Genomic DNA, 17,588 nt, shown 5'->3' with positions numbered 1-17,588 from the left:
TGAGGAACACACTGACCAACACATAAAATCAGATTACAATGATGCCCATGAAATTGAGAACACATCTTGTAATAAAGCATAAGTATATTCTGTAATTACATCAGTATTACAGTGTCTAAATATCTTTTCATTTAAATTGGTTCCTCCGTTTCGAAAATAATGTATACAATTGAAAGTTAAACAGAAAAAACGTGCAAAGTCACAAAGTATTGACACTGTGATTGAAGAGAAATATACGCCACATTACTGGTCAGCGAACGCATTTGTTGCACAAAACACGTGCACTTACATGGCAGAGGTTACCAGATGAGCTGCTATGCATGGGGCTGGTAATGTAGATAAATTGTGCAAGAAACTTTTTTGTGTGCCATATTCTAAGACTGCAGCTCATTTGATAACAACCATTTTTGTGGAACGCTTATTAGGCGTTTAGGTGTGAGCATATGATCAACGCGTTCAAGTTAAAGCGGAATATGAAAGGCTGCATAAATCAGGTTGACAAACATGTTTATCCTTGTAACCTTGCACGAAGTCCAATAAATATTTCAAAAACACGTAGTTCACAGTTCCTTCATAGTTCTGATAATTGAAGGTTGCTAGGGACATCAGCGAATGATTTTCCTTGCATGCGTACGCATTGTTTATAAGGAGTCATATATATAAGTGTTTGAAAGACTGATTCATTCTAAAAAAATGCTGCGAATAGTCCAGATATTAAATTGTATTACTTGTCGCACATTTCAGCTGACATCTTTTCCCCCCTATTTCGTTTCTGTTACAGCGATAAAGCATCGGGTAGGGCATGTACTAGGGCGTTTCTGACGCTCCGTTTAAAATTCTCCCGTAGCGCTGTCATGTACGCGAGTGGAACAACCTATATACCGCCACAGAAACTGCATTAGCAGGGATGTAATTTGTACCTATTCTTCTTTAATGAGCTGTATAATCGCAGTTTCGCTTCCATGCGGCTCAGTATGTCTAGTAATGAAAGTGACATGGTGCCGCAGTTAACACAGCGTGCTACACAACACGTTTCTGCGCCCTTCGCTTCGTTCGCCCTCCTCTTCCGGGCAGCCGCCTTGGGTTACCACGCGCGCCACCTATAGGTCGCGTGCCTCGCAAATATTTGCGGCCGCGTATTCAAAACGGTTTGGTGTCCGTTGCCCTCCAGTATTGTGGAATGACATCGCATGGCCTTGCGCGATCTGGCCAGTGTGCTGACAGCCGATAACCTCGAAATCCCCGTAGCCGACAGAGGCTGACATGCGAGCTAATGTGAGGTGTGACCAGTGGCGTAGCTAGGTCGTCTGGCACCCGGGGCCCATAGTTCTGTCACCCCCCCCCGGTGTAGCCGGCGGAAAGATGGGTGCCTTCAGACGTAGATGACAACACCCCCCCCCCCTCCACAGACCCCTTGCACCCTGCGCCCACGGCCCCCCGGCCCCGCCCATTGCTACGCCACTGGGTGTGACCGCGCAAAGGCAACCGAAATTGAAGCCTAGGATTGCGTTGAGGAAATCACCTGTGGTTAAATATAGAATATACGAAATAATGAAGAAATGGGAAATAGTGGTGGACGAGAGGATACCTTGTCGCCAGTGAGAGCTGTCAACCCACAGGCTCCGAATTACGGATGCGTCAACAAACTTGCGTATTTATGTTAACTAGATCTAGCCCTAGGAGTGTCGTAAAGTGCCACTCAGAGCCATGACGGGCGGATGTCCAACAGCCTTTTGTGCCCGACGGCTTCCTTACTTTCATTGCGTGCTCGCATTATGTGGTCACGATTAACAAAATGGAGCCCCTGGTACCCCTTCTCTAGTTTATTCATTCCGAGTGTCTCGAATCTGGCAGCCTTCACGTCGTTAGATAGCATGTGAGGGTTTTATCGGCACGTGCCTGATATCTTAAGGGCACGCCTTGCGTCGCGCTATCGGGCTAAAAGTGTTTTGCCACATCCACCCATCATGTCTCTAAGTGGCGCTGCCTAACACTCATAGGGCTAAATGTAGTAACTATATAGTAACTATACAGTAACCATATGTAGTAACTATATGCTAAATCTAGTAACTATATATTATAGGATACACAAGTTAGTGATGGATGTGACTGCAGCCGCCGTAGCTCAATTCGTAGTACAACGCCGCCGTAATGCGGAGGCTGTGGTTTCGGCTCCCACCGGCGACAAGTTAACTTTCCGTCCACTTTTATTTTCCTTTTCTTCGTTATTTTCTACATACCAATTAAAACACAGTTTAATTCGCCGATGCGTCGTTTAGCTTCATTGTCTGTTGGCTTCATGTGGTTAGGACTAACAAAATCGAGCCCCTTGTCCCCCCTTCTCCTCAAGCTAATGGGAGCTTAGTCTACAAAAAATTATCGATGCAGAGGCACACTCGCCGTGGTAGTGTATGGTGTATTTGGCATTGCCCTGATAAGCCCACGTTCCCTTGATAAAATACCAGCCGCAGCGCCTGCATTCCGTTGAGGGCGAAATGCAGAAGTACCCGTGTGCCCATGCACTGGGCGCGCGTCAAAGATCACCACGCTATCAAAATTGCCGGCTGGTCAGATCACACGAGGTGGCTGCCCCACGCAGGCCGCTCGCGTGTGTGCCTCCGCCCATCCGGCAAAACTCCCAGTCCACCTGCGCTTACTGGACAAGCTAAAACTCTTCGGTGGTAATAATCCTCTAGCATTAGGTGACGGCCTCAAACGCATAGGTCCTGGCGCTGACTACATACGCACAGCTCGATGCACTGTGGCCATCTCCGCTCAAATGTTGCCTTGCAGACGGACGCAAGGTCGGAGCTCGACTTGTTGCCAATCGATAGGTTTGCAGCCCACAACGCATCAAAGGCGATTGACTCTTCTCGTGCAAAGAAACCTCAGGACCAACACTAACCGCGCACCTGGCGTCAACGTGTAGCACATTGTAACGCAAGCAGACGACACTTGCTGTGCGCCGTAAGTACTAGGGTGCAGTGGTAACTGGAACGTCGCTTTGCATTTTCTTTCTTATAGCTTTTGTTTTACAAAAGCAATTAAGCAACACTGCAACTTTTACGAACTCGATTTCTTCGCTTCAGGATTGGAAAAACTAGCGATGACGCGACATGACCAGCTAGTCGGATAGCTCGCCTGGCTGACGTCACCCGCTGCGTAGTTAAAAACATTCCGGAGGAGGTTGTGGCGGTGCGGCTGAAAACTCAGGGGAGCGGCACCGCTCCAATGAGTAGCGATGCACATTTTTTAAAAGCAAATAAATTTCCCGCTTACCGCGGAGCGCTTAAATGTGTGAATGATCAGAATGAGCTACCCTATCGACGCAGTACATTTGTGCTATATAGTGAGAATCGTTTCAAGGTCTCTTTAAGAGGAAGCTTTAGCTCGGGTGTTCCTATCTCAATACATGTAAAAGGATAATTCGTTTTTATCGGCAACCAATGCACTAAATTTGGCAAGATTTGTTGCATTCAAGATAAAAACTGAAAATGTAGTGACGATTTGTTTCAGACTCTTAATATATGTCGTGAGTTTTTTACAAAACAATGGCAAAATCAAACATTATCTGCAAACAGTACTAGCAATTTTACGACTGCGTACTTCAGCAATGACAAATGGTATCACGATTCTGTTAATTTATCTAGTAGAACATCTGAAGCAGACAAATTTGACATGTTACACATGAATTTGAAGAAACTTAGTAATATGAAAATACAGCTTTCGCAGAATCTTTGTGCGCAACGTAACAGGTTCACAACAGATATAAAAGGACAGATGGATTTCAGTGATTTCAGGCTTTCAGTGATCTAATGGGTGCCGTTTACAGACCCGCAATAGCTGTTCTTGATGCAGAGCTATCAATTTATAAACTTTGTCCTTGTATTTTTTTTCAAACTTTCGAATTTTAAAATCCTTTTAACGGAATTCTTCCAACCCAAAATCAAACTTCCACTTCAAGCAGTCACTTTCTCTCTCAAATGCAACAAACTTCATTAAAATTGGTCCAAGTCCAAGGATTATTTAAGAAAAACATTCTTGCGTTTTAGATGTATTTGAGTAGGCCGCGTTGGTGTTGGTCGAGAGCTAAAGCTTCCTCTTAACGGTATCGAATTGCGACTGCTGCCCCAGCAGGCATGTTTCTTGTCCGAGCTTGTAAACTCGTCTACACTTACGAGCAGTGTGTCTTGGAACTATAAGTCACCTAGGCTTTCAGGTAAACAGGAATAGGCTAGCAATTATGGTAACTGCTTCTGTACGTTGCCTTAAAACGCGAGGAAACAGGATGGTAATGAACATCAACGCCAGAGACGCTTCAGAAGCCAATTCACGTTTATTAGCGTCGCGTTGTCGCAGTGATGTTGCATCTTCTTACGGTTTCTTTAGGCGGCATTTTGTTGTCTTCGACGTTTCGATCCGGTTGCGTCATATCGTCGCTACTGCGTTGTCGGCGGGGAATCTTCGGCATTTTGATGAATAGCAATCGCACCCCCATCGTTCGCAGTTTTTAGTTTTCTGCGGAAAACGGCTAATGATCAGTCCCCGAGTTGGATGAATGTATTGGTGAGATATAGCGAGCGGGTGGCGGAGAACGGAAAGGTCGTTTGGGTGTGCACTTTATTTCAGCTTGGTAGTCCGCAATCTCCAGAGGTCGTTCACGTTGCTGGGGACGCGGCGTGCTGATTGTGAACGTTCGCAGTCTCATATCATGGTATGAGCACCGACGGCAGACGTAGCCCCATTCTCCGCAGTGGTATCACCGTGAGCGGTGGTAGCACAGCGGGTGGTGCTCGGGGCAAACCTAACTTCCGTCGACCTCGTGATGTTGCGCGGGACCGCTGACGCGTGAGCTGGCGGTGGCCGTGGCTGGTGACGATACTATAACCTTTAAGTTTTACGACCCTACTATGGCATAAAAGACCTTGTCGCGGGTGCAATGGTCGAACTTGATGGCGGACGTCGGTAGCGTAATTCTTGCATCCGGCTGCGGTGGTAGCGGCTTTACACCGGGAACACCCGGTGACCGTCGAAGCTATTTTTACAGCGAAGCTGTACGCCTCTACCCTCCAAGGAAATTTTCATGTCCTAATCAAAATTTAAGAAAACTCCCCATACATGGCCGATCCCGGAGATAGAGCAATACCGGCCGGACTCGCGACGGAGGTGAAGCAGGCGTTAAGCATTCCCCGCATGTAGTCCGATCCCGAAGATTGCCCAATACCGGACCCACGGCGGAGGTGGAGCCGGTGTTAAACACTCCCCGCGCATGTTCCGATCCTGAAGATAGTGCAATACCGGCCTGACCCGAGGCAGAGGGAAAGCAGGCGTTAACCACTCCCCATACCTGGGCCGGTTCCGAAGAAAGTGCAATGCCGGGCCGACCCGCGGCGGAGGTGAACCAGGCGTAAGCACTCCCCATACGTGGGCCGATCCTGAAGATAGTGCAATGACGAGCCGACCGGCGGAAGGTGAAGCAGGCGTTAAGTACACCACATACCTGGGCCGATCCCGAAGATATTGCAGTGCCGGGCCTACCTGCGCCCGAGGAGCACTTCGTCATTAAGGGACCCGCATACACAGCGTCGCGGGTCATCCTTCGTCACAGATTGGAAGGGCACTGATTTTTTTCCACGATGTTAGAGATCGAGGCGATCTTAGGTTGCAACGCGGGAAGCATTCTGCTCAGTTCTGCGCGGACAATGGTCCTGATTGTTTCCCTGCTTTCGTCTGAGCCTAGTGCTTGGACTTCGCTATACGACTTAAACACTTGATGGCTACATTGCCTAGTGCGTATTTGCAATGTCTTCTAGATGGTCGCTGCTTCCGTCAAAAATTATGTGACCTTCTTGGATGGGTCGGGAATCAATCCAACGAAGAGTTGTTGCTCTACGACCCTCATCAGAAAGCGAACGTTGTTTACTTCTGGCAGGTTCGGGTCATCGTGGCGAAACGGGCGAGTCATCTTCACCGGGAAGTTAGAAATTTTATCATTCGATAGCCGCACACAAGCTTCAAGCACAGCTTCTGCTCCTTCTTTGCGCACGACGCTCGCTAGTGTGTGGTAGAAGCTGCTCCGAAACAGGCTGGACTGTCGATTCTCGAATAGTGTCCTGGCGGTGTCTTCCGATAAAAAATTGACATGCCGCAGCTTCTTTTTGCAGTTCCACTTGGCAAACGTATCAGTTCTTTCGAAAGCCTCCAGCCAGCTATTTGGCTCTTCAAACAATGATCCACGGATAATATCGGGCTAACTGAGCTTTTGCACCACGATTGCTGCATTGTATATTGGGATTGGGATAGTAGCAGCCGTCGGGGTGATAATTCTGTTGGTATTCTCAGGTAGAAGTCCGCAGTCTGGTGGCAATCATTGGAGCCTACCACTAGCTGGGTGGTCCGTAGCGACGCGGACGTTGTCTTCACGGCTTGGGTTTGCAGGCGGTGTCCGTTCCACAGCGAAGCGCCTCCTCCAGATGTGACGCTGAAGTAAAGTTGAAGAATACGTAATGTCTGCGGCACAAAGGTGAGTCACGAGTCGAGCCCTTTATTGGACAAACTAGTGCACACAAAATAGCACTCCTGCACAAAGATAGCGCCGAGAAAAAGTGGCAATCCTTGATATGTGATCACTGCGTAAAGCGCCTCGACTCTTATGCTTGACTAGTAGAAAGTTCCAACGTTATCACTGGTTCCCGCGCGCCTTCGGTAAAGTAATACACAGTTCATGGCGCGCATAAAGTCGAAATGCACAAATGTTGGTGACAACAGCCAAGGAATAGAACCAGCGATAACATTCGAGGAAGTTCAGATAGAGAGAGGAGTGTCTTGCGTTGAGTAATAAAATGTAACATTTATTAGCCCTTCTGAAGGCAGTAAGCGGAAAATGGCAAACAAGTACACGTGTGAGAATTCATTCTGCTGCTACGTTTTTTCAGATATTCGTTATCAGGCGGACTTGAACATGCGCAGCATCACTTACCCATACTAGATAATTAAAGAATGCGTGCGTCGTTTGGGGTGGCATTTCACCCTCCCAAATGACACTGTGAATGATAGTCTCTCCGGCAATACTGGTCATTGGTTAATCGCGTCACCAGGTGCCACGTGTCGCTTTTTCTTCAGATAAAAGTGTAGCTGTGCACTCGCCAAGTTTTAGTTTCTGACACTGGGCAAGACACGCTGGTTTCCATCGCCATTGCATAGCTGTGGCTGACAGTCGTGGTACCGTTGCAGCCACCGCCGGCATCCTACCATCATTCGCGAAGGCCAAGAGGCCGCTATTATCGCCCAGCTATGACGGAGGAAGACTTGGACACGCTGTGTTTACACCTCCACGAGCTGTCACTGAACGAACTGCAACGCCTCGAAGGCGCCGGTGTGCTTCCGTCTCTTCGGCTGAGAGACACTACGGAAGCGGAAGAGGCTGTCTGTGAAATCCGCAGCGCACTGGAAGCCGTCGACTCGCAGGAAGACCGGCTCCGATATTTGGCCTCGCTGTACTGCTGGCTTATTTCACAGGACAAGCTGCGTCCGTGGGCGCTGTTCTATCTCGGTGAGGACCCGCCGGCCGTCGCCGACTTCACTATACATATGCTGATAGCAACCGCAATAGCTGTTCCTGGTATGGACTTGACCTACGTGCCGATATCCGACATAGACGACCGCTATGCCTGCGTTATTACCGCAGAGCCAGAATCTGATCAACAAGAGCACACTGTTCTTTGTTTGTACGCGTGGAGTGACCTGCCGTATTTAGCCTTAGCCACACTTGGAGACCTCGATGCGGAACGACTCGCTTCTGTCATCCAGACCGTTCTGGGACTCCAGCCAGAAGACCTTCTGCTTGGTGCTTATACAGACCTCGACGATGCTTTCTCTGCAGCCTGCCGTCACTTCGCCCGAGATCGTCGTTAGCTCCAGCTACTGGCGCCAGGCTACTAATAGTTCATTTCGACGACTGCAGACTTGCACGACTAGGAAATCGTTGAAGCTGGCCATGAAGCGGTAAGCTAAATTTTTATATTACTGCATATATCCAGGTCGGCAAACAATGTATACACGAGTGTTGAGCTGCAATCTTAAAAGGTGTGAGGTTGGAAAGACCCCGTGATGAAAATTTATCCGATGTAGACCACTAGTGAGTACCTCCTAGTCCATCATCGTTGTCCATTAAAACTAAATATCATTTGGCTAGGTTTAAAAAAGCTTTATGTGTGATTTTTGAAACGGTCGACTAGTGCCTTTTTGTTCCATTCACGAAGCAAACGAGCGGGTGTGTAGGAAGTAATTGAATACCGTCTGTAAAAAAATGGTTCGACTTCTTGCACAATAAATGGTGTGGCACGTATGATATAGACGGATTGAGGCAATTCACGGGCCTCAAATGGGATGAGCTGACTCCTAGCAGTTTCTAATAGAATGTAGGTAACGTAAGACAAACTATGAAGAACAAATGTATGAATCATAGCGAGAAAAACATACGCATTTTACGATACATTCTTTGTTGCACACTATACTAAATACGCGAATGTTGCATACGAGAAATTTTCTTTGAGCGAGGCTCTGAAATATTTAGCCGCCGATATACTGTTGATCCTCTTTAGCCCCAACCAAGAAATATCATACTCACGCGAACGTTTATTCGCATGTATTTGATGTCGATCGTACCATGATTACATTCGAGTGTCCCAAAGGAGCCCTGTAGAAACTTCTTCCCTAAATAGACGGAGTGCCTAGACAGAATAACCTTTGAGAGAATCAGATAGCAAAAGAAGCGAATGAAATGCTTTCCGAATAGCTTTCATTTATTCGGGAGAAATTGCTGTCCTCGTCGCGTTAATAACTAATGAAAAGCATTTGCCACGGTTATAACTAAACTGGTTTAACAATCTTGTTCGTGCGCAACGTTAGCAAGTTTTTTTTTTTTTGATATTGTACAACACGAAGCGTTGTTTATATAAAGAAATAATGCACGAAGGAAGCAATAGGAACAAATTAGAAGTATAAATGTGCTGAATCCACGAACTGTGCGAATCGATCTTAGGCGATGTATTGCGCAGGGACTTAGCTATACCGCTTCGGTTGGAAGTTTGGCAAGGAAATACCAGGTGAACGAACGTGCTTGTATATAGCGAGTACTGCGTGGACCGGGAGCGTGCCTGCGTGTGACGACAGCCGCACGATGACTACCGCGTTGAAGACGCTTGTATGGCGGCAGCTGCACAATTCTCATGCCTGCCGTTTGATGCGAGCTTCCCAGATAGCGGCTGCTGGTTCCTATACATTGGTAATAGGGCGTCAGCTAGAGAAATGCGGACTGCGTCATCAGCGAGTGCGTGTTACACACGTCTACGTGCCTGTGGCAATGCCATGCAGTGTATACTGAAACAATGACGACAGCTGCACTCCGAGCGAAGAAACGTTATAATATAATTGGGTCCGCCATTCATGAAGTCGGCACAGCGTCGCACAGTTTCTACCTAGCGTTGACTGCTATCACGACAGTATTAGGCAAGGTTGCTTGGTCCCGTAGATCGTGCAGTCTAACACGGTGCCTCAAAGCGTGAGCTGTCCCCAGGAAAGAAGAGGAGAAAGTGGCCCCGGACTTACGCAGGCATTGCGTCAGAGTTACGCCCGGTAACAACTTTCTGCGGCAGCGCAACCACAGCTATGAAGTCGAAGCACACATTCTTTTACTGCCATCTGCATGTAGTCGGCGAATGCAAGCAACAGAAAGCATCGTAGCGCGAAACCAACCGCACCAATGATCACTTTAATTTTTTTGCTCGCGATTGATTTCCCAACAAATAAAAAGGCTGTTTAGGAAAAGTATTCTTATTATTTCCTGTTCCTAGGTATGGCTTCACGTGCCTGTCTGGTTTCTGCTGGTGTGGTAAACCGGCAACAAAACGTCGGTAATACTTGGCGTTTTAACAGAACACGAGAAGCTTGCCACGCTCGTGCGCTTTGCTTAGACTGCGCAATCACAGAAAGTTATCATCGGTTATAGCTGGCCCTGGAACGCATAACCAATTGGTGCGATAGTTGTCTGGTTAAGAAATATCTTGAAAACCATATGGTGGCCTAATGGTAAGAGGGGATTACTGGTGTGATCGACGTCTGATGCCTGCGTCGGTCGCGCAATAATTTGTTTAATAAAGCGGATTGAGGCAGGAAGCTACCTACCACAAATAGCAAAGAAGGCGAAGAATGCTTCGCAGCAAAGCGTATTACCTTTATACGTGCAATAACCTCAATGTTTCGCACAGGCCGTAGTGTGTGAAGTCTGGGCTAAGCTATAGACCACCGGGAACCTTCGTCGGAGTCCACGAGCGTTCGTACATTCTTCCCTCAGCAAAATGGCGCCCGAATCGAACTCTAAACCTTAGCAGCACAATGCCATAGCAATTCAGGTATTCCAGGGAGTACAAATAAGCAATCTATTTGCATACTCAAGGCTAATTGGTCACTGCGAATCATTGTTGTTTTTGGAAAAGTATGGCTCCTTGTCATGTATAGCGTGTGTAGCCTCAAAACTTCTGGTATTTGATATTTTATGTGACCACATGGATGAAACTTAGCGCACTCTTCAACCAATTTTGTGATAAGGGCGCAAATTTGACGTTTTTAAATGTCTTAAAGCCATTAGAAAGACATTCGTATCCAGGAATAGCGACTATTCGAAACAAAGGCAGAATCGAAAGGGCAATAATCTGTTATTTGCCCCAGTCGATACCATTCCTACTTCAACATTAACACATCAACGTGTTAAATTTTAACGCCGAGCTGTATATGGCTAAGATATGGCGGATCGCGTCCGTCCGTTGATTCAATATATTTTATACGTGAGCCTATCCCGGTTGTATTTCAGTACATTGAATACATGGTGTGGCACAACATTTCAAATGTTTCTGTAAAAAGGATCCGCGTTGATTGCTATGCATTATGACTGTGCTGGCCACAGTGCCTTTAATCAGTGAAAATGTTTTGTTTGGTCAGTTATATTGGTTGCATTATCCACGACGAATGAAAGCGAAGTTGATTTTGAAAGCTCTTTGGCAGTGTTATTTATTTCGATCCTGTTCGCTCACCTTCCTAAGGATGCTACTGGAGCAATTGCCGTCAATAACCTAAGTACTATCACATCAGGGCATACTACACTCCTCATAGTTAAAGGACACTGACATTTCAGCTGAGGCGAGTCGCACACTCGCCACAGCCACTGTCGCAGTGGCTTTTATGCCGGACGCTAAAGCAATTCAAACATTCGCGCCAAGCAGCGTATGATCTTGACGTCACTGCTATATCCGGTTGTGGCGTCACTTTCTTAAATGTTTTCCTTGCTGTTAGTGGTGCCCACGACACGTAGATGGCGTCGATAACGAGCCCCATTTTCGTGACATGTGGGCTTCCATGGAAGCTTCGCTACGAGCTTGTATATACCTTGTCCCACCTGCACAAGCGTCTCCCACACTGCTTCTGCATGCCGTAGCCGAAACACGGGATCGGCCTTACGGGCGCGATCAAACTCGTGCTTACGCTCGCGTACGGCAACCTTTTCAGCTGTACGCTGCGTTCGCCGCCTACCCATGGCATCTGTCTTGTGTGTTCCTTCTTTGTCCCTTGTTTTTGTGCGGTTACATGATGCATTCCAATATCGACCACCAACTAGCCCGCTTATCCCTGTTAACTACCCATGGTGACGGCTGGGAATGCATTGGGTGGCGCGCGTAATGCAATGCAGATATATACAGTTCGTCTGGGTCGTGTGGCGTTCAACTATCTTTCTTCAAGAAAGGTTTTTTCCAGAGAGCCAGTGTTCATGCGCACCAGCTGTCTGCGATAAGCAAGGAAGCTCAGTTAATCGCGACAGGGGTGGCGCCATGCCTAGCAGACGTAACTCGCTCTTCTAGTGAACTTTGTGCGCATGCGCTACTCTTTCTGAACTCGTCGCTTCACGCCGTTATCAGGTACTGACCATCCGGCCAGTCGAGGCTGGCGCGGTACTGAGTGTAGTGTCGTGTTCTATGCAGATGTGTAAGTTGGCTTTCCTGCAGTGCGTATTCGACGCTCACGGGCGAATCAGTGAGACATAGCCCGGTATTATTAAACACGTCTTCACTCACCGTCTTTCCTCGACTCCCCAAGACGAGGCGACGAGCGCTTTCTTAACTGAAAGCGCCGTTGCGTTTCCTGAACGCTACCCCACGTTTCCCTCGCCGAAGAACGCCTCGAAAATACGCCCTCGACTTGAGTGAAGTGCACCGACCGAGAAAAGAGCCTGATATACAGGCTATTCTGACAGGCTTATGAAAAGCCCGATTATTTAGGATAGGTATTTATTTCCGTTAATTTGTCTTCCTAATCAAACGACTACGTGGTGCAGTGCGCAACTTTAGCTCGGAAACGGTGCCACTGTGCGCATTCGGCTGATCTAAAGGGAGCTGTTTGAGGTCTGGCAGCAATCGTGCCCCAACAGCTGAGCATGGCACGTGGCCATAGCGTCATACAGTAAGCGTGAAAAGTGGACACGCCCGCAGGCGCCTGCAGCCGACTTTGACTTTCAGCGCACATAGCGGAATCGTGGAAACGTACCAGCATCCAAGATGGTCACCGCACGCCGCGGAATCTAAGAAGGCATGAATTCAGTTTCGTTTCTTTTATTTTTTTCAGACTGCTCATGTAAATACCCTGGAAAATATCTAGAGATTCCACGGACACCCGAATTCTACACAAGAAAAGTAGGACGAAGCCTATAATGAAAGGGCTCAGACAATGAGACACACTCTCTCCAACGCTATTCCCTGCGAGCTTGGAAGAAGTCTTACATCTATTCAACTGGGAAGGTAAGCATCGACGGCGAATACCTCGGCAACCTTCAGTTTGCCGAGGACATTGTTCTATTCAGCAACACTGCGGACGAGTTGCAACAAATGATTCAGGACCTTAACAGGGAGGGTGTAAGAGCGGAGTTGAAGATTAATATGCAGAAGGCGAAGGTAATGAATACCCGGGCAAGGGAACAAGAGTTCAGGATTGCCAGTGAGCCTTTAGAGTCTGTTAGGGAGCACGTTTACCTACGTCAGTTAATCACAGGGAATGCTAATCATGAAAAAGAAATTCATAGAATAAAAATGGGTTGGATCGCATACGGCAGACATTGTCAGCTCCTGACTGGAAGTTTACCATTATCATTGAAAAGGTGTACAATCAGTTCATTTTACCGATGCTGGCATGTGGGGCAGAGAATTGGAGACTGAGAAAGAAGCTTGAGACCAAGTTAAGGAGCGTGCAAATAGCGATGGAACGAAGAATGCTAGGCATAACGTTAACCCTTTGAGGGTCGATTTTTTATCGCCATATGCGGTCGCCCAGGGTCAATTTCTTTTATTGCAGATACCAATTCTTCTTAGGGGTTTATTTCTAGAAAAACTTACCGCAAGTTTTCTAGGATGACCATAAAATGAGAAAAAAAATATTTTGCGTTGGTATATATGTACTCTTCATTCATCAATATGTACTCTTCATTGAGGAATAAAAAAGGAAATAAACTTATAAGGATTACAAGTTTGATGCATTTGTATACATAATTCAAGGCCTTAAAATGAACACACGAAAATATTTTGCAAGACTCCAATGTTGGTGCTCTTACACTAATATGTTCATCCATAGCGTAATCGAACAGCATAGGTGCGCGCACTCAAGAAATCCTTGTGGTTCTGTGCCTGCCAAAATGCACAACGTGTGACAAACTTCCGCTAATATTAAGCTTATTTCCAACCAGAGGCAAATAGTTTTCGCGACGGTAAAAAAAAAAAAGCAGCGGAAACGCATGTACGGCGGCATCCTTGCTATGCGCATCCCTGTGAGCACTAAACGAGCTTGAAAGAGACGGTCGTCCTTTGAGCGATTAGTAACGAGTTAGCCATCAGTTTTGCAACCGCAAGAAACCGACACCGTTCACGGAACAAAAGCCGAACCGCCTACCGCCCGCGCGCCGACCAACGCGCCAGCGGTAGTATGAAGAGGCGCAGAAGCAAACTATATATATATATATATATATATATATATCTATAGCTCTAAAACAAACCACGAAACGAAAACAAAGAGGGATGCGTGCGAAAAAAATTCCCTGTATCCCCACATAGTGGCAGCACATGACAGAAAAGAAAGTTAGGAAATTGGCGTGCTTTTAAATGTACAGACGGCGCCGTAAATATACGGCTCCGATCATTTGGGAGTTGTTTGTGGTGCCGTATATTTACGTCATTGACCTGCCGGGGAGCATGGGATTATTTGTGTACAACAAAACTTTTTATGTAGCCGTATAATCTCATCTAGCCCTTCGGCACGTATAGGGCATGGCTCTGCAAACTCTTCTTTGGTAAGGATCCGTTTAGCCGCATCTATAACTGACCATTGCGCGTCGCCGCGATTTTATTCAAGCGACGGCAAGCTAAGCAAGAGAAAGCGGGCTAATCGCAGACGCCGGCTTCTCTCTCTTCGTCCGGCTATCTTTTTTCAGTGCGCTGGCTTTACCCCATCCAAACCCTCTCCACTTCATCGCGCTCCTCGTCTCTCGTGAGTCAGTGAGACAAGAAAAACCGCTCAATGTAGCCAGTGTTATTCGTTTCAAAAGAAAACAAAAGTAACCTATATACGAGGAGAGCGCTTGATTGGGCTCTTCAGGCAACGTTGCGGGTCACTGCTCGACGCTTGACGTCGGTGGTTATGTAAATTTGATGTCAGGAGATAGGAATAAAAACATATTGGAATAGCTTTACGTTAAAGAGCCCATGGTGTGTTGCGGTTGCGACAAGAGCTTTGTACTGCTTAGTTTGTGATGCAGCAATTTCATAGCATCTTTATCCAGCACTTTAGTGTTCAGTAGTATGCTGAAACTACGTTACGAAGAGCAAGTGTACATTAAGAAATATGCTATAATTTTGATAATTGATTGCCGCCATTCTGACATAACGGAAGTAATGAACCCTTTACTGTATTTTTCAGCATCGTCATTGGGACAGTTTGCATCAACATTTGGCCTATTGTGGGATCGCACAATGCATACTGCTACACTGGGTGTTGTTCCTCGGTCAATTGCCATTGAGTTCTGCACCCCGAGGAATTCAACTGTCATCCACATCCAATAGAAGAAATTCTTTGTTCCGGCCTTCATAATTCATCTTAGGTCGAAGGTAGAATCAGAGTAGGAACAGCATATATTCTACGAGGATTTACCAGGACTGTAGGCACTCGACCGGCTACTGTCTAGAACACGGTTGGTGTTTTATGCTAGAATATCTCAGCAGTACTACTGCTTCTGTTTATATGATTAGAGTTCACGCTGTAGCAATCCTATAGAAGCACAAGACGAGACTTATTGTTTTAAAAAAAATTGCACCTAAATTGACCACAAGTTAGGAGTACATGCTGTTTTAATGAATATCGCTGAAGAAAACTGGATGAATAATACAATGACTTCAGCTGCAAGCCATCTGTGAAGGTAAATCCATGGTCGAACTGCTTTAAGTGTTGATGTTTGAGAAGGTAGGATGTCAGAAAGGAGATTCAAGTTTTAGCCAGGACGGTGCGAGAACTACTGCAGTGCAGCAGGACATGTTAACTGGAGCTCTTCTCCACTTGAACACCAATGCATGCGCAGCACACTTAGAATGGCATTTGTCCTGAGTGCTTATGCTGGCATTCAGGTTCCTGCATAAGCGAAGGGGTCGGTGACAAAAATACAGCGATGTTAAGGCGCATAAAAACTAGCTTAGGTACTGCATTACTTTTCTTTAGTTTATTTCTCGTACCTAATAAATTCGCTTAAGAGTATTGTGTTCTACAAGATAATTTTTTCCAATAATGAGCTCACTGTTTTTATTTATGTTTGCAAAGAATTATTTTCCAGCTGCTCTGGCAGTTGCGCAGCCACATAGACAAACATCGATCTAAAACTTGCATATGAGCCCTCTAATAGCTGGAATGTTCGGAACAAAGATATGTGAGGTACATTTCCTACCACTTGCTAGCAATGTCTGTATTAGGAGCCTATCACGGTACTGCTACAGCTTTATTATCGCATTAAAAACTATATAGTGACGTACAAAAGGCTATATTACGTTGTATTATTGTGTGTCTCCTAATTTTTTTCTTTTTATTTATTTAATAGAATGTGTTATTCAAATAACACATTCTATTCACCTGTTTATACATACAGGTTTAATTCTGAATACCACTTTATGGTTGGTCACTTCCTCGTAGGGCTCGGAAGTTCATAGGCATGATAAGCTGATAAAATTAAACACTTTGAAACAAGGCTCACGCATTTATTGCTTACGACTTTAAATTCCACCAACTGCACACATTCCACGCTAAATTACGGCGCATTCGTTTTCCCTAGCGCAACTTCCTGCATGAAGTTAAAGAAAATTGCAAAAATTAAAGTAAACGTACCTGCTCCTTTATAGAGAAACTCTCCTCGATACAGTGTTCTTCGCCGCCCTCGGATTAGCGTACGCTCTTAGTCTGGTCCTGTATAATAGCCTGGCTACAAACGGCACCCTTCGACGCACTGTCTAATATAACGGCTATGCGCAGCCCGACAAAGGGAGATATACATGACACTCTTCAAACGGCCTCCAAACCAACTAGTACTGCCTATATGCCCTCGCCGATACGCGGCCAATGTCCGTATACGGCCCCGCACACCGATGTTCGTGCGTGGTACGCGACCGAATGCGCCAAAACCGAAATTGCCAAGGCGCCCTAATAAACAAACTCCCCACGCATGCGCGAAGGAAAAGAAAAATATACAAGAGAGAAGTTTCGGATTCACATCGCAGGAGCAGTGCGGACGCGCCTTGTCGAAGCGGCAGAGTTCTGACTTGTGTGGCAGAAGTATGTTCCCAGCTTTGCGGGTCAATGTTCCCAGACGGCCTGCGAAATGTGACGGCGGAAAACACCGTCAAATATAGCGAATGCAACTAGGCCGTGACTAGCTCCGGAGTATAACACGCGCGCATGCTCCCAGCTCCCGATAGTACCGTAAAGTTCCGCGCAGTGGCGTAGCAACAGGGGGGACGGGGGGCCGTGGGCCCCGGGTGCAAGGGGCCATTGGGGGGGGGGGGGAAGGGGGCGTCATATACATCTGAAAACACCCCTCTTTCCGCCGGCTACACCCGGGTGCCAGACGACCTAGCTACGCCACTGGTTCCGCGTGCTTTCGAATCGCGTGCTTGTTGCGGGCCCTGTTCTCCGACGGTACGAAGCGGTTTCTTTCGCTGTGCACGCTGTGACTGCTGGACAAGGCTTTCGCTGGATCTGAAACTCAGACGCGTTGCATGACACTCGGGCCGCTTTATGTCACTGCACAAGATCGCAGCAACGGTAGAAATCGATTGCACCAGCTTGCTTTGCATAGGCAGTCTCCTGGCTTACGCTGCTTGCAATAAATACTTTTCTGAAACTGACATGCGTTGCATAACGCTACGGGCGCTTTATATCACTGCGTGCTTTTTTCTACAGCGATCGAGCCAGCGAGATAAAACACCCAGAGTGTTATGCTACGCGTCAGTTTCAGAAAA

General features: G+C 46.8%; 1 long non-coding RNA gene across 1 annotated transcript; it reads left to right on the top strand.

Annotated features, from left to right (window-relative positions):
• Positions 1–7,129: 7,129 nt before the first annotated feature.
• Positions 7,130–16,118, top strand: LOC139050289 (uncharacterized). The gene is made up of 3 exons (XR_011508840.1): positions 7,130–8,004; positions 12,673–12,845; positions 15,010–16,118. It is a non-coding gene; the product is annotated as an uncharacterized lncRNA (long non-coding RNA).
• The last annotated feature ends 1,470 nt before the right edge of the window (positions 16,119–17,588 follow it).

The sequence above is a fragment of the Dermacentor albipictus genome, chromosome 10, assembly GCF_038994185.2.
Source record: "Dermacentor albipictus isolate Rhodes 1998 colony chromosome 10, USDA_Dalb.pri_finalv2, whole genome shotgun sequence".
NCBI classification, from domain to species: Eukaryota; Metazoa; Arthropoda; class Arachnida; order Ixodida; family Ixodidae; genus Dermacentor; species Dermacentor albipictus.
The sequence above is the reverse complement of the archived record's forward strand: the minus strand, read 5'-3'. Positions and strand labels throughout refer to the sequence as shown.